This window comes from Lygodium microphyllum, chromosome 17, assembly GCF_053477565.2.
Source record: "Lygodium microphyllum isolate KBCC chromosome 17, Lygodium_microphyllum_v1.1.10, whole genome shotgun sequence".
Classification (NCBI taxonomy): domain Eukaryota; kingdom Viridiplantae; phylum Streptophyta; class Polypodiopsida; order Schizaeales; family Lygodiaceae; genus Lygodium; species Lygodium microphyllum.
Window position 1 is genome coordinate 88,696,634 of NC_141151.1, and position 20,562 is coordinate 88,717,195.

Sequence of the window (20,562 nt, forward strand, 5' to 3'; positions counted from 1 at the left end):
CCCACATGTATCTCTTTGGCATGCCCATTTGGGCCATATGTCTTTGAAGGGAATGAAAATGCTTTCTGGTTTGCAGTACTTACCGCCCCTTGATTATGCATGTTTTGATTCATGTGAGCATTGTCTTTATGGCAGGCAGACTAGGTCTACGCATAAGAATTCTAGTAGGCCACGCATGAGTGAGCCCTTGGCATTACATTCGGATGTCTGTGGGCCCATGCCTTCTCAGTCTATGGGTGGTGCAAAGTATTTTGTTACTTTCATACATGATTTTTCACGGAAAGTTTGGGCTTATCCCATTAAACTGAAATCCGATGTCTTGGCTCTATTTCAGAGATGGCTTGCATTGGTTGAGAACCAGTTTGGATATAGGCTAAAATGCCTAAGTACAAATAATGGGGGTGAGTATGTCTCACGTGCTTTTGAGTAGTTATGTGATGAGAGGGGTATTAAGCATCAGTTGATCGCCCCCTACACCCCCCCAGAATGGTTTGGCTGAGCGGATGAATAGAACCATCCAGGAGCGTGTACGTAGTATGCTTAGCCATACAGGCCTACCACAGAGCTTTTGGGCTGAGGCAATTAGTACAGTTGTGCATATCATAAACACATCACCTTCTAGTGGTTTGAATTTCCAGGTTGTAGAGGAGGTATGGACTGGAAAACCTCCCTCTTATGCACATATCCGTGTCTTTGGATGTGAGGCATTTTGCCATGTGCCAAGGGACAAGAGAAGTAAGCTAGATCCTAAGAGTGTCAAATGCATTTTCCTTGGTTATGGGGATGCAGGCGAGATGGGTTACCCTCTCTGGGATCCGCAGGTGTGCAGAAAGTCATCCGCAGTCATGATGTAGTCTTCCATGAAGACAAGATGCACAGGCAGCCTGAGAGAGTTGTTGAGATCCGCATGGTCATATTTCAGGAGGAGCCAAGAGCTCCCCCACAGCCAGTTGGGCAACCTCCAGCTGCAGCAGATGCTCATGGTCAGGGTATTGGACAGGCACTTGAGCAGGCAGTAGAGCCTGCCATGAGACAATCTGCTAGAGACAGACGTCCACCTGATAGATTTTAGCCCTCGATGCATTATGTCTTGGTTATAGATGCAGGAGAGCCTTTCACTTATGATGAGGCTATGCGCAGGGGTGACAGTCACTCCTGGGAGAGGGCTATGCAGTCTGAAATAGACTCCATGCATAAGAATGAGACTTGGGATTTGGTTTCCTTGCCTGAGGGCAAGAAGGCTTTGCCATGCAAGTGGGTGTACAAGCTAAAAAGTGCCCCTGGACACCCCAAGCCGGCATACAAGGCTAGATTGGTAGGAAAGGGTTTTAAGCAGGAGCATGGTGTGGACTTTGATGAGGTCTTTTCTCCTGTGGTTAAGGTGACCACCCTGCGCTTAGTCTTGGCTTTGGTTGCTCAACTTGACTTGGATTTATATTTGATGGATGTCAAGACGGCTTTCTTACATGGGGACTTGCATGATGAGATTTATATGGAGCAGCCTAAGGGCTTTGCAGAACCTGGCAGGGAGCACCTAGTGTGCAAATTGAAGAAAAGTCTTTATGGCTTGAAGCAGGCACCTAGGGAGTGGTATCATAAGTTTGATGCCTTTATGCAGTCATAGGGCTAGAGCAGGAGTACTATGGATCCGTGTCTTTAGACGAAGAAAGCCTATGATGGTTCTTTATTGATTTTGGTACTCTATGTGGATGATATGTTGATAGCATGGAAAGATCATGATGAGCTAGATGCTCTTAAGGCTCAGCTCAAGAAGATCTTTGAGATGAAAGATCTGGGATAGGCCGCTCATATACTTGGTATGCACATTAGACGCGACAGGTATCAGGGACTCCTCTACTTGTCGCAGAGGGAGTACATTCATAAAGTCCTTGAGCGCTTCCGCATGCAAGACGTAAAGCCTATTGGCTGTCCATTGCCTTCTTTTGTGAAGGTATCACAGGCTGATTGTCTGACAGATGAGTAGAGGACCGAGATGGCCAAGATTCCCTATGCATCCGCAGTGGGCAGTCTTATATATGCCATGATAGCCACTCGTCGAGATATTGCCTTTGCAGTTGGTGTTGTGGCACGCTACATGGCTACACCTGGCAAGAAGCATTGGGATGCCGTGAAGGGTATCATGAGGTACCTGAAGAGAACTGCAGATATGTGCCTATGCTATGGCAGCCAGGATACAGGAGTCGTGGGGCACATCGACTCTGATTATGCAGGACATGCAAATAGTAGGAAGTCCACTTACGGCTATGTATTCACCTATGCTGAAGGTGTTGTTTCTTGGATGTCCAGGGTACAGAAATGCATGGCCCTTTCTACTATAGAGGCCGAGTATGTTGCAGCCACTGAGGCTTGCAAGGAGGCCATTTGGTTGGGTCGTTTGGTTGCTGACCTTAGTATTGATGTTATCCCTACACTGCATTTGGATTCTATGAGTGCTATTCAGTTAGCCAGTCTTCCATGTGAAGATGAAACACATTGAGGTGAGGTATCACTTCATGCATGGGGTCGTTGAGGACAAGTCTGTTGACCTTGTCAAGATCTCGACTGACCAAAATCCTGCAGATCTGCTCACGAAAAGCCTCTCTACAGAGCGCTTTGCCTTTCTCAGGAGGTTGATGGGCGTGGAATGAGATGACGTCTTTCCTCATCCTGTTATACATGTGTACATGTTGTACTGTCCTTTTCTTTCTTTCTTTTCACTCCTCACTAGGACAAATTTGCCTTTAAGTGGGAGGTTGTTGGGAGTAAAGGCGCATTCGCCTAGCCGCCCGTTTATTACTACATTGACAGTCACCGCCACTGCACACTACAAGTGCGAGCGCCCGTCACCGTCACTTTATTCTTTATTCTTTTAGTGACAGTTTGAATAAAGGAAGGCCCGGTCACACATTGTGACTGTTGGAGTTCCCATTTCTTGTCTCTCTCTTTCCTGCTCTTGCTCTCCCGCCATAGCTCTCGAGTGCAAGCTTCGATTCTTCTCACCTTTCAATTTTTGGTAGAATTTTCACTTGCACTTAGTGCAAGGATATGGGGCACGTTGATTGAGATATGACCCTTGATTTCCAGTACCTCAGTCATCATTACTACTCATTTTTGCTTCTATGCAAGTAATAGGTCATCCATGTTGCCATCTTATGCTCTCACTGTTACTCTCTTAATTTCTCTCTCTCTATGTGTGTGTGTGTGTGTGTGTGTGTGTGTGTGTGTGTGTGTGTGTGTGTGTGTGTGTGTGTGTGTGTGTGTGTGTGTGTGTGTGTGTGTGTGTGTGTGTGTGTGTGTGTGTGTGTGTGTGTGTGTGTTCTCACTCTTTTTTTCTCTCTCTTTTACTTTCTCTATCTTTCACTCTCTCTCCCTTTCTCCCCTTCTCTTTCTCTCACATATATTAAATATATGTATGAAAAACTACATAGTCTTTTATCTTGTATATTAAAATAAAATTTTAAATAAAGTTTTAAAAAATGAATGCTTTCAATCAACTACTTGCTTTTCTAATTGAAAAAAATATTTTAACATCTTTCTACTTTTTATATATTTCTCTCTTTCTTGGTTTTTCTCTCTCATTCCCTTCTCCATCTACATCTCCCCTCTCTTTCTCTCTCCCCCTCCCCTTTTCCCCCTATTTTCACCATTTTCTCTACCCCTCTCAATCTCCCTCTCTCTCTCCCTAGCTTCCTCTCCCTATCCCTCCCTCTCCCTTTTAAATTTCCCTCTCCATCTCCTCTCTCTCTCTCTCTCTCTCTCTCTCTCTCTCTCTCTCTCTCTCTCTCTCTCTCTCTCTCTCTCTCTCTCTCTCTCTCTCTCTCTCTCTCTCTCTCTCTCTCTCTCTCTCTCTCTCTCTCTCTCTCTCTCTCTCAAACACTATAAAAAGGAAAGAGAAAGGCAAGGAGGAAAGGGCTTACCTCGAGGCTCGGAGATACACACACCCGCTTCTTTGAAGCTCTCCTTCATGATCTTCTCCTTTGTGTTTTTATCCTTCTTCTTGTCCTTTGCACACTACCTCTTGTTGTTTCTTGAACCTCTCCTTATCTCCTCAATTTTCCTTCTTTCTTCCTCTTCCTCTCACTCTGAGACTCTCCTTCTCCTTCAACCACCTCTTCCTCTCTTCAAAAGAGTCTATTTTTGCTTTCTTTTTCATAATAAGTCATCATTATTTGCATCACTATTATCACTATATAATGGCACAAATAGAGAGAATAATAGTGATTCCAATACCAATGTTGATTTAAAAAAGGTCACTAATTAGTGTCACTATCAGCCAAATCCCTTATACTGTAGTTGTGGGACTCCTATTCAAGAAAATTTTGATGATTATAAAACATATTAGTAATGTTAATGCATTATATAATATTCATTACTGTTATAGAACCCTAACATTATATCATCACTAATATGATTGTTATTAAAGTAAAAGTACTACATGATCTAAAAATTTTAGTATTAATAAGAAAACTTATTATATTTAAATGGTATGATAATATTATTAGTTATATTAAAAAATAAATAATATTATACTAGATTTTAACATTTCAAACTATGATTAAAAATAAGAATTTATAAAGAAAAATTAATAAAATTTTATGAAAAATAATTTATACTAAAAATTAGCTCAAATGTTGATAAATATTTCATTTATTAACATTACTTGTAAAAATCTCTTCTTGTAAATTGACATCTTGTTACAATATTCAATTTTAATAATCATTACAATATTCAAAATTAAAGCTTATTAAAAAATTTAATCCTATATTAAAGATTCAATTGTATGGTAAGTAAGTTATAATATTACAAGGTAATTTTGGTTATCATTTTTGAAATTGAAGTACATTGTAAATTTAAATCCTAATATTTAAAATGTATTTAAACATTAATTTTACAATGGAGTATCAACTTTAATATAATAAATTCTTTCATAGTAAAATATTACTTGTGAATATATTTTAATATTAATATTTTTAAATATATAATTTCTCAAACATTAATATCAAAATCATCAATGGTTACTTAATAATCTACTTTAATATTAATATATTTTGATATTAATATTAATATCTTAATGTTCCAACATTGAATTTTATATTAAATCTTAATATTGAAGCCTTTCAATCCATATACTTTGTAATAATAAATATTTAAAATTTTAATTGTTCAAAAATTTTACTTAAAAATTTAATCATTAAGATATTAATATAAACATTTATGATTTTTTAATATTTATCTATTTTTAAATATATTATTTCTCATAAAATGATATTAGCATGGTCAAAGGTTACTTAACAATCCAAATTAATATAAAGATGTTTTGATATTAATATGAAATTTGTAATGATACAATGTTTAATTTTATAATAAACATGAATTTGAAAGCTTTCAATTTTTTTAATAGTTAATAATAAATGTTTAAAATTTTAATGTTAAAACATTTGAATCATTAAGATGTGAATATAGTAATTTATCAAAGCACTTTAATAATAAAACATCAAAATATATATTTTAATTCATAAGATAGTATTGTCAAATATTAATTAATTAAACCTCAATGTTGCTCAATTCTTAAAATCGTAAACAAATAAGTTACTAGCATAAGAAGGAAATCAGCCGAAAGATTCAAGAAGGTGGGAGAGATGTTGTCTTTTATTTTTACTATCACATGTGTCAATTCTTTGACAATAGCGACACATCCTTCCTCTTGTGTGCATGCACAAAGGAGGGATTCAAAAGGTAAGAGACAAAGGACTAAAGATAATGGACTCAAGCTAAGGCTAACATCATCAAGGAGGGAGTGCATGGACTACTTGCAAGCTATGAAGAGTTTCAATGTCAACAGGCTTTGTACAATGTTCCCATTGTTGTGTCATGTAAGAGGGTGAATAGGACCTTTGTTATCTTTCCTTGGACAAAGTCAAACAAAGGTATGCAAACATGGTAACTAATGGTATGTTGTTTTACTTTCTTAGTTACTCTCCTAGCAAGGAGAAGTTCTCTCAATACTTCAATAACACCTTCAAGGGAAAGCCACCTTTGCTATAATACCAATTCAATCGCAAAGACTTCTACCTTGTGCTTGTGGCCTTGTGAGAGGAAAGGGATAGGATCCTTGTGTTGGACATTGGTCATTAGGGAAACTTGGTCTATATTTTGTCATGGTGTTCATCCTTCTCACCTAAATGGGTAGTCCACTAAGAATGCCCTATATGGGTCGTCTTCACTAGCTTGCCCATCTGGCTTGGTGATAAAGTGGATAAACTTACCTAAGCACTTGGACGAGTCCTTTATGTACCCATGACAACTACCCTCTCATGCAAACTCAATACAAAGAGAAAGGCTTGTGCATTGTGGGATTGCAGAAACAAACCTCCTAAGTTCCTAGAAATCTATTGTAAGGTTTTGAGGTTGTGGTTGAAGTCCATCTTCCTCCCTTCCTAGACAATCATTGCCTTTGCCAGGAGACACCCACTCTTATCCCAAGAAACCAGTCAACTTGATGTTTTTGAGAAGCCTGACAAAGCCTAGGATGAGAAGGAGGTCACTCCTAGCCTGTAGATTGGCAAGACAACTATCTTCAAATATAAATATGGGGATAAAGGTAAGCAATCACATGCCACAACCTTTAGAGGAGAGCGAAAAGGATTCCTCAACCAAGTGACAATATTAAATCCAATGTGGCTAGTGAAAGTCGGAGGATGATGTCCATCCTCATCCTAATGGCTTGCAAAAGGAAAGCATACATCCTAAGGATGGCTGGCAAACTAGCAAAGGCAATCTAGGCCACCTACCGAGAGGTGGAGCACCCTTCCACCATGGAAGCTAAGATATAAGCCTTTTGCACTCAATCGAAGTGGATAGACTTCCTCCACATGGAAAAAAATAACCTCAACATTTGATGCACTTGCGAGAGCTATTGAAGCAAAAAGGAGAAAATGTGATGTGCAAAAAAAGACTTCCATTGCATGAGAGCAAGGAGCATTGTAAAAAACATAGCAAGGAGCCAATAGATTGGCAACATATCTGAACTCGTGTTAGCCAATCGGAGGGCTCCAACGTTGTCATGCTAACCCCACAAAGGCATATTTCGCTGCCATGCTTTTGGCCCTTAATGCTACTTTAAATTGGCATACTTTTGGGCCTTGACAATATATAGGCCCATGTACCCTAATTGGCTGCAACACAAACCAAGCATGATCACCCTTCACCAAACAAAGATTGATGGACTATGATATCAAGGATTTCTTACTTATAGTGGTTTTGTTGGCCTGCCCAATGCCATATTGTTCACTTTCATCAACAATTTTTCTTAGCTCATAAAATAGAAACAAATCAAAAAGCATAATTGTTATGATTTTTTGCCCTTTTGGTTTCATTAAGATTAAGATGGGCAGTTTCCTATCTTGGCAATTCTTAAGAGTATTGGAACCGACACTCATCATTCGCAACCCATAATACCTCGATTTCCTATTGCTTTGCACCGATGCGGCTATCTTGCCTCTACAACAAGTCTCGTTCTAAACCATGCAACTTCTGTTTTTGTGATGCAATTGTTGCTACGCGATAGGATTGCTTCCTATGTGACAACTTCTATGCATTACAATTGCTTCTTCCATCCGGCGATGGGCGTGTTCTTTATTGTGATGCAACTCTTTCTTGTTGTATGAGTGTTTGTTGGCTATGATATGAGTACTTGCTTGCATATGATGGAACATGTTGCCGCCATGTGATGTGACTACTCGGAAAGGGTGTGATTTGGTTGTTTGAGGGCACATGAATAGCTCCTATTAGAACATGGAAAATGGTAGGAAAATCATAAATTGACCATAAGCACGTCTATGTAGTAGATGGCATGTGTCTTGTTCTTTGCCATTTCATGTGTATCCATATAGTCTTGAGTCAGGAGCAATATTGGAAGTGAAGGAGGCAAAATGTGCTTTTGTATGTTGCTGTTAGAGAGGTTAAGCTCCTCTTTGATTGATGGAGCAACCATATGATGGGAAGTCTACATCAGGACATGCCATCTCCAAACAGGGTAAAGTGTGTGCATTGTGCAACTTTTTATTGTTACAATGAACTTGCATTTGATATGTTGTTTAGTATGATTACTTGTATGTTCTACCCAGATGCAACCTATTGTAAATTTGTTTCACACTTTCATACTCCTGTGGAAAACCTATGTCTATGTATACAACACAAAATTGCAACATTGGGAATTCGGCCATATATCATTAGTGCATTTGATTTGCTCTTCCTATTTCAATGTAAGCTAATTAACCTATCATTTTGGCATAAGCAGTAGTTTGTAGTGTAATGGCTTTGTCCTAAAGAATGAGATTGTTGTAGAACTTGTTTTCACTTACCATCAGCCCATCTAATGTGCTTAAGATAAGGAAGTTTCTGAAAGTCATCAATGATCATGTCCCTACGTGTAAAGAAAATAAATTGTTCATTATTTGGAAATTAAGAGGAACCTATTTTAGTAAAATAGGATGTTAGAATCTATGGATGTAAATTCTCACACATTCTTTTGGTTTCCACATTATACATCTTGTATGCCTTAGATGATCCATCCACTACTTAAGTTGTGACTCCAAAACAACTAATTTATTTCTACCTTTACGAAATCAAGTAAACTAGGATCCATTTTATACATGCATCAATGTGTGTTCCCATAAAAAGTTATCAAGATTAGCAAATCAACATCATATCTTTTGTTGGTATTGGAATGACAATTGTGAACAATTATGAAGGTAGATGAGTTGAACCAAAATTTTCTAGACTTGGAATATTAATTGAATGAGATGGAAGGCTTTACTTTGCTAAAGCTTGTTAAATGTAATAAGTTCAATTGAACACTCATTTTTAAAGTATGATTCTACTTCTCCTAGTGTTGAAAATTGGAATGTCGAATGACAAGGTGGAGAAGGGTGGGGCAATCATTCTGCTTGAAGATCCTCAAGTTTAACTAGTTCTAGTATTAATCATGTTCAAATCTCATCACCGTGAGATTTTGATACTCCTAATGTTGTTGCGAACAAGCGATTAGTGGAAGTTTGAGGTCACTTTTTGGCCGTTTAGCATGTAGAGGGAGAGTGTGCTCCACCAATGAGAAGGCTTCTGTGATGGAACTTTTTTTTCGAAAATCATTTCCATATTCTCGAAAAATAAATTTGGTATTTTTTATATTATTAGTTTTTTTTGAAATGGGTAAAGTGATTGTCGCTTTCCAACAGTAAAGCGGAGTACTGGCATTTTCCAATATTAATGTTTTGCCGTCACATTTTAGCCATTTCTCTTATCAAGGGGAAAAAAGATAGTGGAAGCCTCTCCTCATTTGAAATCTTTGAGTGTTCTATGCTCATTCCCTCTCTCTTGCCTCTAGTCTGCACCCTTTGGAGTTTTTGTTTGTTTTCTCTCTACTCAACCGCGCATCTCTACCCTCCATCTTCCTACTCCATGGAGGCATCTTCTCAATGCAAAAGACATAGTGCTTCTATGGAGTCCATAGACACTTTCAATATGCTCGATGAGCAGGACAGGTGGGTTCACTTGACCATAACGAAGGGAAGTTGGATAATCATGTAGCAAAGAAAGTAGAAGAGATCTTCGATAGCCAACCCTTTTTTATCATGTTGGAAGGGTAGAGTAACGGATTTTAGGCTTGGTGGCTCCAATAAGACAATCAAAGAAGTGCGCATGTAGCATGTGTTCACGCATAAGGAGCTTCACCTTGAGCCTACTTCCTCTAATCTCCCTCTCCATAGACCCAACTATTGGTACATTTTGATTGCACCTACTTTCTGGTATTAATGAAGGTCCCATGTTTCTTATCCACCCTATAATTGATAAGACCATTTGATGTTAATAGACTTGTATACATCAAGCATCCAGGAGTGACAGCCAATAGAATATGTGGTAGATGTTTGGGATCTCATCCACAAGTCTATTGGTGAAGAGCTTTACGAGGGGAGGAAGAAAGCGGCATTGGCTAAGAGAACTATATTCTTTTACGATCATTTTTACATACCACCTTTCTCCAATGGGCAATAGGAAGTCTTCTCCAACCTTCCCCTTCTAGATTTCAAGAGTAGGGAATGGCCATTACTAGATTCTAGAATAAGTGAGAGTTACAAGTGTATTATATTTCATGAGGTATAGAAATGCTTAAAGCCCAACATTTCAAGTAGTCAAAGCAAAATATCCACTTTTATGCCTAATATAGCCATTTTCATGGACTTCTTCTCCAACACTGAAGTCCGAACCCCAAGAATTATATCCCTAGTAAAGCGCCCATATGTAAATAGTATCTTAGAGTTTGTGGTAATTAGATTCTATGATTGCCACTCAAAACTTCATCATGACATTTTTGTATAGCAGATAGCACCATGTTTGTGGAAAACTGATGCCACTAGATAAGAATGAGGGAGTTTTCTGAAAATTCATTACAAGATATTGATGTTTGGTTGGATGGTGAACTTTCGATCATTATGAAGGTAGGGTCAACATGCACATTGCGACAACTGAGGACGGAATTGCACAATGAAGTCATCCAACTTCCTACTTCGATTAGCTTTTATACCAATTATAAAAATGTGCATTGCTATTTGAATCGTTTATCTTTCTTTACATTCATATGATCAAAGGAATTGTTTGTTGTCAAGATTGTGGGAGAGAAGGAAGGAGTCTCGCTTGAAGCTTTCTTGCTTGCACAATGGGGGAAGACACACAAGGGTGGAGGCTGAAAACAGTTTTCCTCTTCTTAGTTGTGTAAGCCAAAAGAACTCTCGTATAAAGAAATAGAAGAACCCTCTATATGGGTCTCAAAACCAAACTCAACTAACTAAGGTGGCATACTAACCAAGCCACGAACTAGAGTAGATAAGGATAGCTATCATGTAGCTATTATTCATGGGCGGTATACCAACCGCATCTGCAACTAACACGTCGGTGACATAAATGCACAACGGTCACCCTGGCGTATCACGAGTGGAGCTCGATATCTCAACACTCCCCCTCGAGCTCAATCCCAATTCCTGCACACCAAGCAGGTCTCTGAACTTGCGCAGCTTCTCTGCGCCCAATGCCTTCGTGAATATGTCAGCTACCTGATCCTCTGTGCTGACATAAACTAGATCAATAAGACCTAGTAAAACCCTCTCTCGCACATAGTGATAATGCACCTCAATGTGCTTTGTTCTAGCATGATAGACTGGGTTATTTGCCAAGTGTATACTACTCATGTTGTCACAATAAATGACAACTAGCCCATCTGTAGACTGATGCATATCATAAAGTAGCTTATGCAACCAAGCTACCTCACATGCAGCCATTGCTGCACCCCTGTACTCAGCCTCTGTGCTCGACAAGGCAACTGTAGGCTGTTTCTTGCTGCTCCAAGTGACTGCAGCACTCCCAAAAGAGAACACATATCCACTGGTAGATCGTCTATCAGAAATACTACCAGCCCAATCAGCATCAGTGTATCCATGCAACTGTATCTGAACCCCAGTCTCATAAAATAGTCCATACTGCAATGTGGACTTCACATACCTGAGTATGCGTCTAGCCGCATCCAAATGTGGTTTCCTTGGAGCCTGCATAAACTGACTTACCAATCCAACAGCATAGCTCAAATCTGGCCTGGTAATAGTCATATAAATCAAACTTCCTACTATGCGTCTGTACATAGTAGGGTCTTCTAGAAGCTCACCTGCATCTGTGCTCAGCTTCACATTTTGCTCCAAAGGAACTGAAATAGGCTTACAGCCTGTCATCCCATATTTGGACAGCATGTCCAATCCATACTGCCTCTGCAAGAGCTGTATCCCACTTGGTGATCTAATCACCTCAATGCCCAAGAAATAACGCAGCTCTCCCAAATCCTTCATCTCAAACTTCTGCTTCAATAGCATTTTCACATGAAGGATATCTTCATCACTGTCACCTGTCATAATCAAATCATCAACATAAATGGCAAGTAGCATAATACCTTTCTCTGTTTTTCTCACATAAAGTGAGAAATCTGCCTTGGAAATCTGAAAGCCAATAGTGACAAGATACTGTCCTATCTTGTCAGACCATGCTCTAGGTGCTTGCTTCAAGCCATACAAGGCTTTCTTCAACCTGCAAACAAACTCAGGATGAACAGTATGCACATAACCTGGTGGCTGCTCCATATAGACCTCTTCTTGCAAATCACCATGCAAGAAGGCATTCTTTACATCCATCTGATGTAAAGACCATCCCTTTGATGCAGCCATAGCAATGACTGCTCTTACGGTTACCATCCTTGCAACCGGACTGAATGTTTCTTCATAGTCAATGCCATATGTTTGTGCATACCCCTTGACCACTAATCTTGCCTTGTATCTGTTCACAGAACCATCTGCATTGTGCTTCACCTTATAAACCCACTTACAGCCAATTGCATTCTTACCTTTAGGCAAATGTACCAATTCCCACGTAGCATTTGCTTCCAAGGCATCCATTTCTTCATCCATGGCTTTCTCCCATTTTTCTTTTCCCATGGCTTGCTCAAAAGAAGTGGGTTCTGGTTCTTGTATCACCTTGACCATATATGCATAGTGAATGGCTGTAAATCCATCATATTTCAGCCTATCCACAGGATACCTAACTCTGGTAGACCTGCGCAAAGTGGGTTCACTCCCAGGTGCTCTCAAAACATCCCTGGTCTTCCTTACTCCAGGTGTAACAATAGAAGGAATACCCAACTCATCATCAATGCTCTGTTCTGAGCCACTGGATTCACCATCCACATAAGAGTGACCTGCATTCACATCAAACATGGGCTGATCAACCTTCTCTTTTCCTTTTCGTGATACCTGCATACCACCATCTGCACTGCTTTGAGAAGATTCTCCTGATCTCAATCTGCCTGTCCATGGCGAAGAATGTGAACCACTGCTAGAAGATGCTCCAGGTCCACTAATATTTTGTGACTGCTGCTGTGAATTTTGTGCAGCATTACCATTTTGTGCATCTACATCATCAATCACATTTACTGGTTTATACCAGCTACTCATCTCATCAAAAACAACATCTCTGCTCACTGTAAACTTACGAGTAGAAGGGTTATAGCATCTATACCCTTTTTGCTGCAGAGAGTAACCAATAAAGATGCACTTCTCAGCTTTTGGATCCAACTTGGATCTCAGCTCATCTGGCACATGTACATAGGCAATGCAACCAAAAATTTTCAAATGAGAAATATCTGGTTTCCTACCAGTATACCTCTCCTCTGGAGTCATTCCATGTATTGCTGCAGTGGGAGTCCTGTTCATTATGTAGACTGCTGTAGCAACTGCTTCAGCCCAATAAAAATCTGGCAAGTCTTTTTCATTGAGCATGGCACGAGATACCTCTCCAATATGTCTGTTTTTCCTTTCTGCAATTCCATTTTGCTGTGGGGTATGACTGCATGAATATTGCTGCTTTATGCCATGCTCCTGCAGGAACCTTGCAAACTCATTTGAGAGGTACTCTCCCCCTCCATCTGACCTTAGGCATTTTATCTGCAGACCTGTTTCTTTTTCAACCATAGCTTTAAGAGTTTTGAAATGCCCAAAGACTTCACTTTTCTTTTTCATAAAATACACCCAAACTTTTCTGCTATAGTCATCAATAAAACTGACAAAATAATGACAGCCTCCAAGAGATGCAGCTTTAGTTGTCCACACATCAGAGTGGATTAATTCCAATGGCTTCTCACTCTCTTGAACATGTCTAGGAAATGGTTTCCTTGCCTGTTTTCCAAACTGACAGGCTTCACATACCTTATGCATTTCTGCAACCTTGAATTTTGGCAATCCTGCAACAATATTTTGAGCCTGCATTGATTTAAGTCGCTGTACATTAACATGATCAATGCGTTTATGCCAGATATCAATATCTGCAACTACACCGGTCCCATGTGCAAACATTGCTGCACTCAATTCAGACATGTCTGCATCCAATGTAAACATTCTGCCCTTCTTCTTTCCTTTTGCTATCAAGCGACCTTTATTTTTCATATCCTCAACAAAGCATCCATGAGGATTAAATCTGACCTGCAAGCCCTGTTCAACCATTTGACCAACAGAAACCAGATTCTTGGTGATATTCGGGACATGAAATACATCGGACAGGTATTTCTTTTTCCCATCCTGCATAGACAATGGAATTTTTCCAATCTGCACAATAGGATGTGCAGTATCATCACCAGTCTCCACAAATCCTGGTTTTTCCATTTTCCTTGCATCCTCCATCCATTCTGCATGACCTGTCATGTGGTTTGATGCACCTGAGTCAACATACCATACATCATTGCTTTCTTCTGCACTTGTCACAGAATTGTTCATGTGCTGCAGCATGAACAAATGCTCATTTCTGTCATCACCCTGTCTGCTAGAAGATGCATAATTCCCTTGTTGCAGTTTTCCATTCATGATGTCATTCTGCTTTTTATAGCAGTCTTTAGCCATATGACCCATTTTACCACAGTAGTAGCATTCAACATTACTGTTTGCATTTTGGCCTCTTTGCCATCCACCACGACCTCTTTGGCTCCCCCTGCCTCTAGAGTTACCACGTCCTCCTCCATAGGACTGGTTTTCTTGAGTTTGCTGCATATTCTGATTTCTGCCACGGCCTCCAAATCGGCCTCCTCTACCTCTGCCTCTACCTCTTCCAGCATTTGAGTAGAAGACAGCTTCTTTTGAAGTTCCTCCTGAAGAAGATGCACCACCATTTCTCTGCTCCTCAGAAATTAGAAGAGCAATCAACTCCTCAAAGTCAGGAAATCTTTCACGGACGGAAATGGATGTCCGAAACTGCGCATAATCCTTTCCTAGACCATTCAAGGTCACAGAAACTAAATCATCATCTTCCACTGGCGACCCAATGGAAGCAAGTGCATCTGCAATCTTCTTCACCTTCATGTGGTAGTCATTGATGCTCATATTTTCTCTTTGCACATTATGCAACTCTTGCTTGAGCTGCATTTTCCTGGCTTGTGTATTTGTGCTATATATCTTTGACAGAGTATCCCATGCCTCCTTTGGCGTACTTGCATCCTGAATATGCACAATCATGGAGTCTGAAATGCTGATAGACAGCCAGTACATAACTTTCCTGGCTCTCTCATGCCATGCTTTGAATGCCTGCATTTGCTGTTGATTGGGAACATCTGGAAGAACTGGTTCTTCTTCATTTCCTGCAACAAATTCCCAATATCATTTTCCCATAAGGAAATTCGTCATTCTAAACTTCCATGCTTGGAAGTTGTTCTTGTCAAGCTTTTCAGTGACAATCTGTGAAAGAGAATCAGATGCCATCACAGAATACTGCAAAAAATTCTGTCACTGCAAAAACTCAGCTTCACCCTCACAAGGGCAAATCTGCAAAACTGGCGAAAGTGGTATTTGACCACACAGTCACTTCCTAGTGACGATTTTGCATAAACAGGAACCAAGGATGATTCTAAAACTCCCAATGTCTCTGCGCACAAGCATACGATGCAATTTCTACAGTAACTTTTCACCGACCTGTAGAACAGTGGCTAAACAGCATAAAACTGAGCCTTTTCCTGAGTGCGTGCAGAAAACTTCCGCCTCCAAAACAGGCCCCGAAATGGCCTCAAATAAAAAAAACAGGGTCGCCAAGAGCTAAAGCTCTTTCCCGCAGCATATACTGCCCTCTTGCTTCACCGCGAAGGGCGTCTCAACCTGAGACAATGCACTCCTGCAATTTTCGGCTGTGCTACCTGCAGAGATCTGCTCCCAAAACAGAAAATGAAAGCAACACTGCTCCTCTTACCAGAACACCGCGAGCTTGGCTTGCTTTCTTGAGCTCCTTACCACGAACAAGGCTCTGATACCATGTCAAGATTGTGGGAGAGAAGGAAGGAGTCTCGCTTGAAGCTTTCTTGCTTGCACAATGGGGGAAGACACACAAGGGTGGAGGCTGAAAACAGTTTTCCTCTTCTTAGTTGTGTAAGCCAAAAGAACTCTCGTACAAAGAAATAGAAGAACCCTCTATATGGGTCTCAAAACCAAACTCAACTAACTAAGGTGGCATACTAACCAAGCCACGAACTAGAGTAGATAAGGATAGCTATCATGTAGCTATTATTCATGGGCGGTATACCAACCGCATCTGCAACTAACACGTCGGTGACATAAATGCACAACGGTCACCCTGGCGTATCACGAGTGGAGCTCGATATCTCAACATTTGTATCACTTTATCTCTAACTACTCTCTCAATGTTTGTCAGGTCCCAATAATAAAAGAAAAGAGCTTCACGTATATAAAGAGATAGAGAACAATGTTGTGCCTCTACGCTACCATTAGCAACCCAATAGACCTACCTCTAAGGACTGCACAGTTACAAGATAGCAAATGCCTACTTGCAAGATTCAAGGAGATACACCTAAAATCAAGACTTAAATTGTGAAAGAGAGATATGTATCATCATCGCCTAAGAAGTCCATCTACACTCAGCAATCACAAAAATGAAGCTAGCCTCACTCTTATAAAGAGATAGGACTACTACAACGACAAAGAGATAGAGATGGACAAAGACAGAGAGTGAGTATACAAAAATAGAATAGAAGTTGTACAGACATAAAGTAGATTAGGTTGAAGGTTAAGCATCACAATCTGCATTCGGATAGCACATTCCCTAGCTCTCAATATTTATTTTGTATCTAGAATCATTCCATACTTCTGTCCATGACTATCTTTACCGATGGTTTTCTTTATCCCAAGATACTAAAATTGATAGTTTTTTGTACTTCCTTAGTACCATTATTGTCTGTCTCATTGTACCATTATTGGTAGTCTTAGTACTTGCAAGTACCAAATTTAGTAGTCCTACAATACCTTTCAATGGCATCTGGGTACTTTCTCTACATGATAAATAGGTTCATAAATGTAGATTCCGTGTGCCTCATTTGAGTAATCTCTCATATTAGTGTGTATTGATCTACTTTGGGCTCTATAAACAAATCATATTAGAGCTAATTGTCATTGAGAATGGCACCAAATTTGAACAACCTACAGTTGGACAGTACAAGGACTATCACCCCAGGAGATGGTATGATAGCGTGTAAGCCTCTTTCACTGCCATTGGAGCAAAATGTGAAGTTCTTTCACCTTCAATCAGTTTGAATTTTTGCTAAATCCATTCTATTATATGGAATTTGTGAGAATCTAAATTCCATATGTCTAGCCAGGTCCTGAGTCCCTTCAGGTGCATTTCATGGGGTAACAGAGCAAACCTATCAATGGGAGTAATTGAGGGCTCATAAGCATGGGGAAAGAGCCATAAACTTCTACAGAGGGAAGCGTAGCTGAAGACCAACTAGCTTGAGGAAGTATCGTCTCCCATGATTTAAGAGCAACTGAAGATTGAGGAATTTTAAATTGCAGTAGTGGAGAGCAAACTACACCTTGCCAATCAACACTAGGCCAAGGGATCCCCTTGATAGGAGGCTGAGTGATCCATTTCCCAAATATTATGGCCCAAGGTTGCATTCCACCAGCTCTATTCAAGAGTTGAAATGCATGCCTTTGAGATTTTTCATAGAGACTTTCAAGGCCAGCACCCCATCAGCTTTATATTCAGTAAGGATGTCTCATCCAATTTGAGAGCAGTACAGGTTCCCACCAGAGAACTGTATGAAGTCTCTTATCATCTTCTCAATTCTCAGCCACACTGATTTGCTGAATGATAGTAAGGCTCCCATGTAGACAGTAGCTTAAGTCAAAATGTCTTTTGACACTATCAAACGTCCTGGGAATGTAAGGGCTTGAGGCTTCCATTAAATTAGACCTATACCAACAGGACAGCAGCAAATAACTCAGCAAAGTCTTCGTAGACGGCTAATAGGCTGTCCATAGAATGCTTCTCCGTTGCCACGATGCTCGCATTATCATCAGCAAAGAATTGTGCCGCTAGGCTTGAGTCATCTCGTAGAGGGAGTCCCTTAATTGAACCCTAATCTTTGGCAGACGATTCCTTCATGTTTCTTAAGGCTGACCGGACCACGGTGAGTCGGGCGATGGATATTTGCTTGATCTTATCAAGGGACGATGAAACTGTTGTTTTGTGGATTCTTGTCTGGTCTGAGACTGCAGCTCTGCAGGCTTCGTTGTATCTCTTCTGCTCATTCTTCAAACTCACTTCCACCTCCTTCATGTCTATACCTTCTGTGCGCAGAGCTTGCTTGTAATCCAGACGTGATGCAGCTCGATCAGCATCCATTTCCTCGACCCTCTGACACTTTCCTACAAAGACCTGAGTACGTCTCCGCACAGCGTGGCACATTGACAATGTCGATGCACGGCGCAGCCACTGCTATGGCGATGAAGACGTCTTCTCTCTTGCCCTTTCCCGGCAATGGCGATGGCGATCGTCTAGTGCATCTGTTACCCTGTTCGCTAAACCTCCTAATTTGCACTTAGATTCAATTGAGTAGCAGTTAGGTGAATGTGCCTAGTGAAGTGTTTGCATCTTGTCTTGTATATTGCCCAATCACATTACGACACGTAATTTTTCTAGCCTTTCATTTCAACATCCTCTACCTTGGTTTATTTGGCATTGAAATTTCATTAAGAAACCATCTATCACTGATCATAAGTATTTTCCCTTTATAAATTTTGAAGTTAAATAGGCTTTTATCAAGCTCATCACTTAATGACTAGCTTTTCAATCATTTGTCGTGTTAAAAAATTAATCCAATTCATCATTAGAAACTGCATCAAATGCCTCAAATGTATGATAAATAAAACTATAAAGAATATCATAATTCAGAAGTACTCCCTCTCTCTCTCTCTCTCTCTCAAACCTCATACTTGATAAGGTGTATTAAGAACCATAGTTTTCCATAACGTGCAAGTATGGAGTATGAAGTGGACTTCGTGTTAGAAACAAGAGGCCTTAGATCATAGTACATAATGAAATACAACTTAGTTAGTAGTATCTATCCAGGTGCACTAGGGGCCATAGCTTTCCATACATTTTCCCTTGTGAGAATGAAAATAGCATAGTTCTCAATGCAAGCATATATTGCCTTTGATTTCACCAAATCTTGAAAGGCATTGTAGACATAAGTGTTTGCAACATTGTGTGCTAATCTAGGGACGATTATAAGTTAAGAACCTATTCCCAGTAAGGTCTTGAGTGCCAGTGGGTGGTGTGGTAATTGATAATGGCAGATTTTACATGTTCCCATAGCTTCTTGCTTCACAATTGGCAAACCACCAGATTTTTAAAAGGCCAATAGAATACGATATTGCTATCAATAAAACATTTACAAATTCATCATGAGATATGTGGAAGTATGATTCCTGTATTATCTGATTGTTCGCACGAATTTCTTCACCTCATTGGCTACAAACTAAATGGAATCAATTTGCACAATGATATTTGGAAATGTTTTGCAGAGTTCAAATAAAAGTTTTATTGATTTCTAAATTGGATCAAGCATTGGATAATGATGGTGTATCCAAGGATCCAAGCCATAAATATGGAGCATTCCAATCTCTAGATATGATCCGATAGCTTGCAAATCCTCATTCACACAAGTTCCCAACAAACCAGTCATGACTTAATGTTTACCATGTATCATACAAATTTTCGAGAGTTTCTTCACAGCTCTTTAAGCCAAGCCAAGGATGATTTTCATGATGGAAGATGAAGATGGAAGGCCTCAAGTGGATGATCATTCCATTGCTAGAATGCTTGCTCAACATCTATCAACTATACTTGAAGCACAGCCTGAGTTTAATCCACATTTCCAAAGCATGCTTGAGGACTTCCTTGATTCCACTTCCTGGACTCATGGTTGTCAGGTACGAAAGGTACGATACGGTACGGTACTAATTGGTATCTTATGATTTTATAAGGTATGGTATGATATTAGTACGAAAAAAAAACAAAAACTCAATAATTTTAGATTATAGATAATAGAGCACATGTTTAGAGCTAAAATAGCAATGCCACTTGAGTTAAAACCTCATGCACAACATGCACCATGTGCTACTAGAAGATAGATGGGAGTGCATATGTAACACATCAGAAAACAAAGAAAAGTTTACGGTGGATGGACAAAGAGGCTCTTCATTCTTTTGAGAGGGAGAGAGAGAGAAGGGGGGGACGAACTCTTGGAATTGCATACTCATCTTGGAAGTTTAGAGAGAGAGAGAGAGATAGAGAGAGACACACACACACACAGACTTGAAATTATGATAATAAACCTAAGGCTTAGGAGTTGGAAGATATTGTATGGTCTAGCCTTCATAGGCCAAAAATAGCTTGTTTTTTCGTACGAAAAGGTATGGATACATGGTTATGGTACGAACCGTACAGAATGAACTAGTCCGTACATAGTACCAGTGCAACTATGCTTGGACTACTGCTGAGGAGGTTGCTTTGCTACTTGCCCAACCATTCACTGTTGAGGAGTGTTGGGCCTCCTTGTGAAAAAGATGGAGAGGAAAACCCCCTTGGCCCCAATGGAATTCTTATTGAATCTTAGGATGCTCAATGGGACATTTG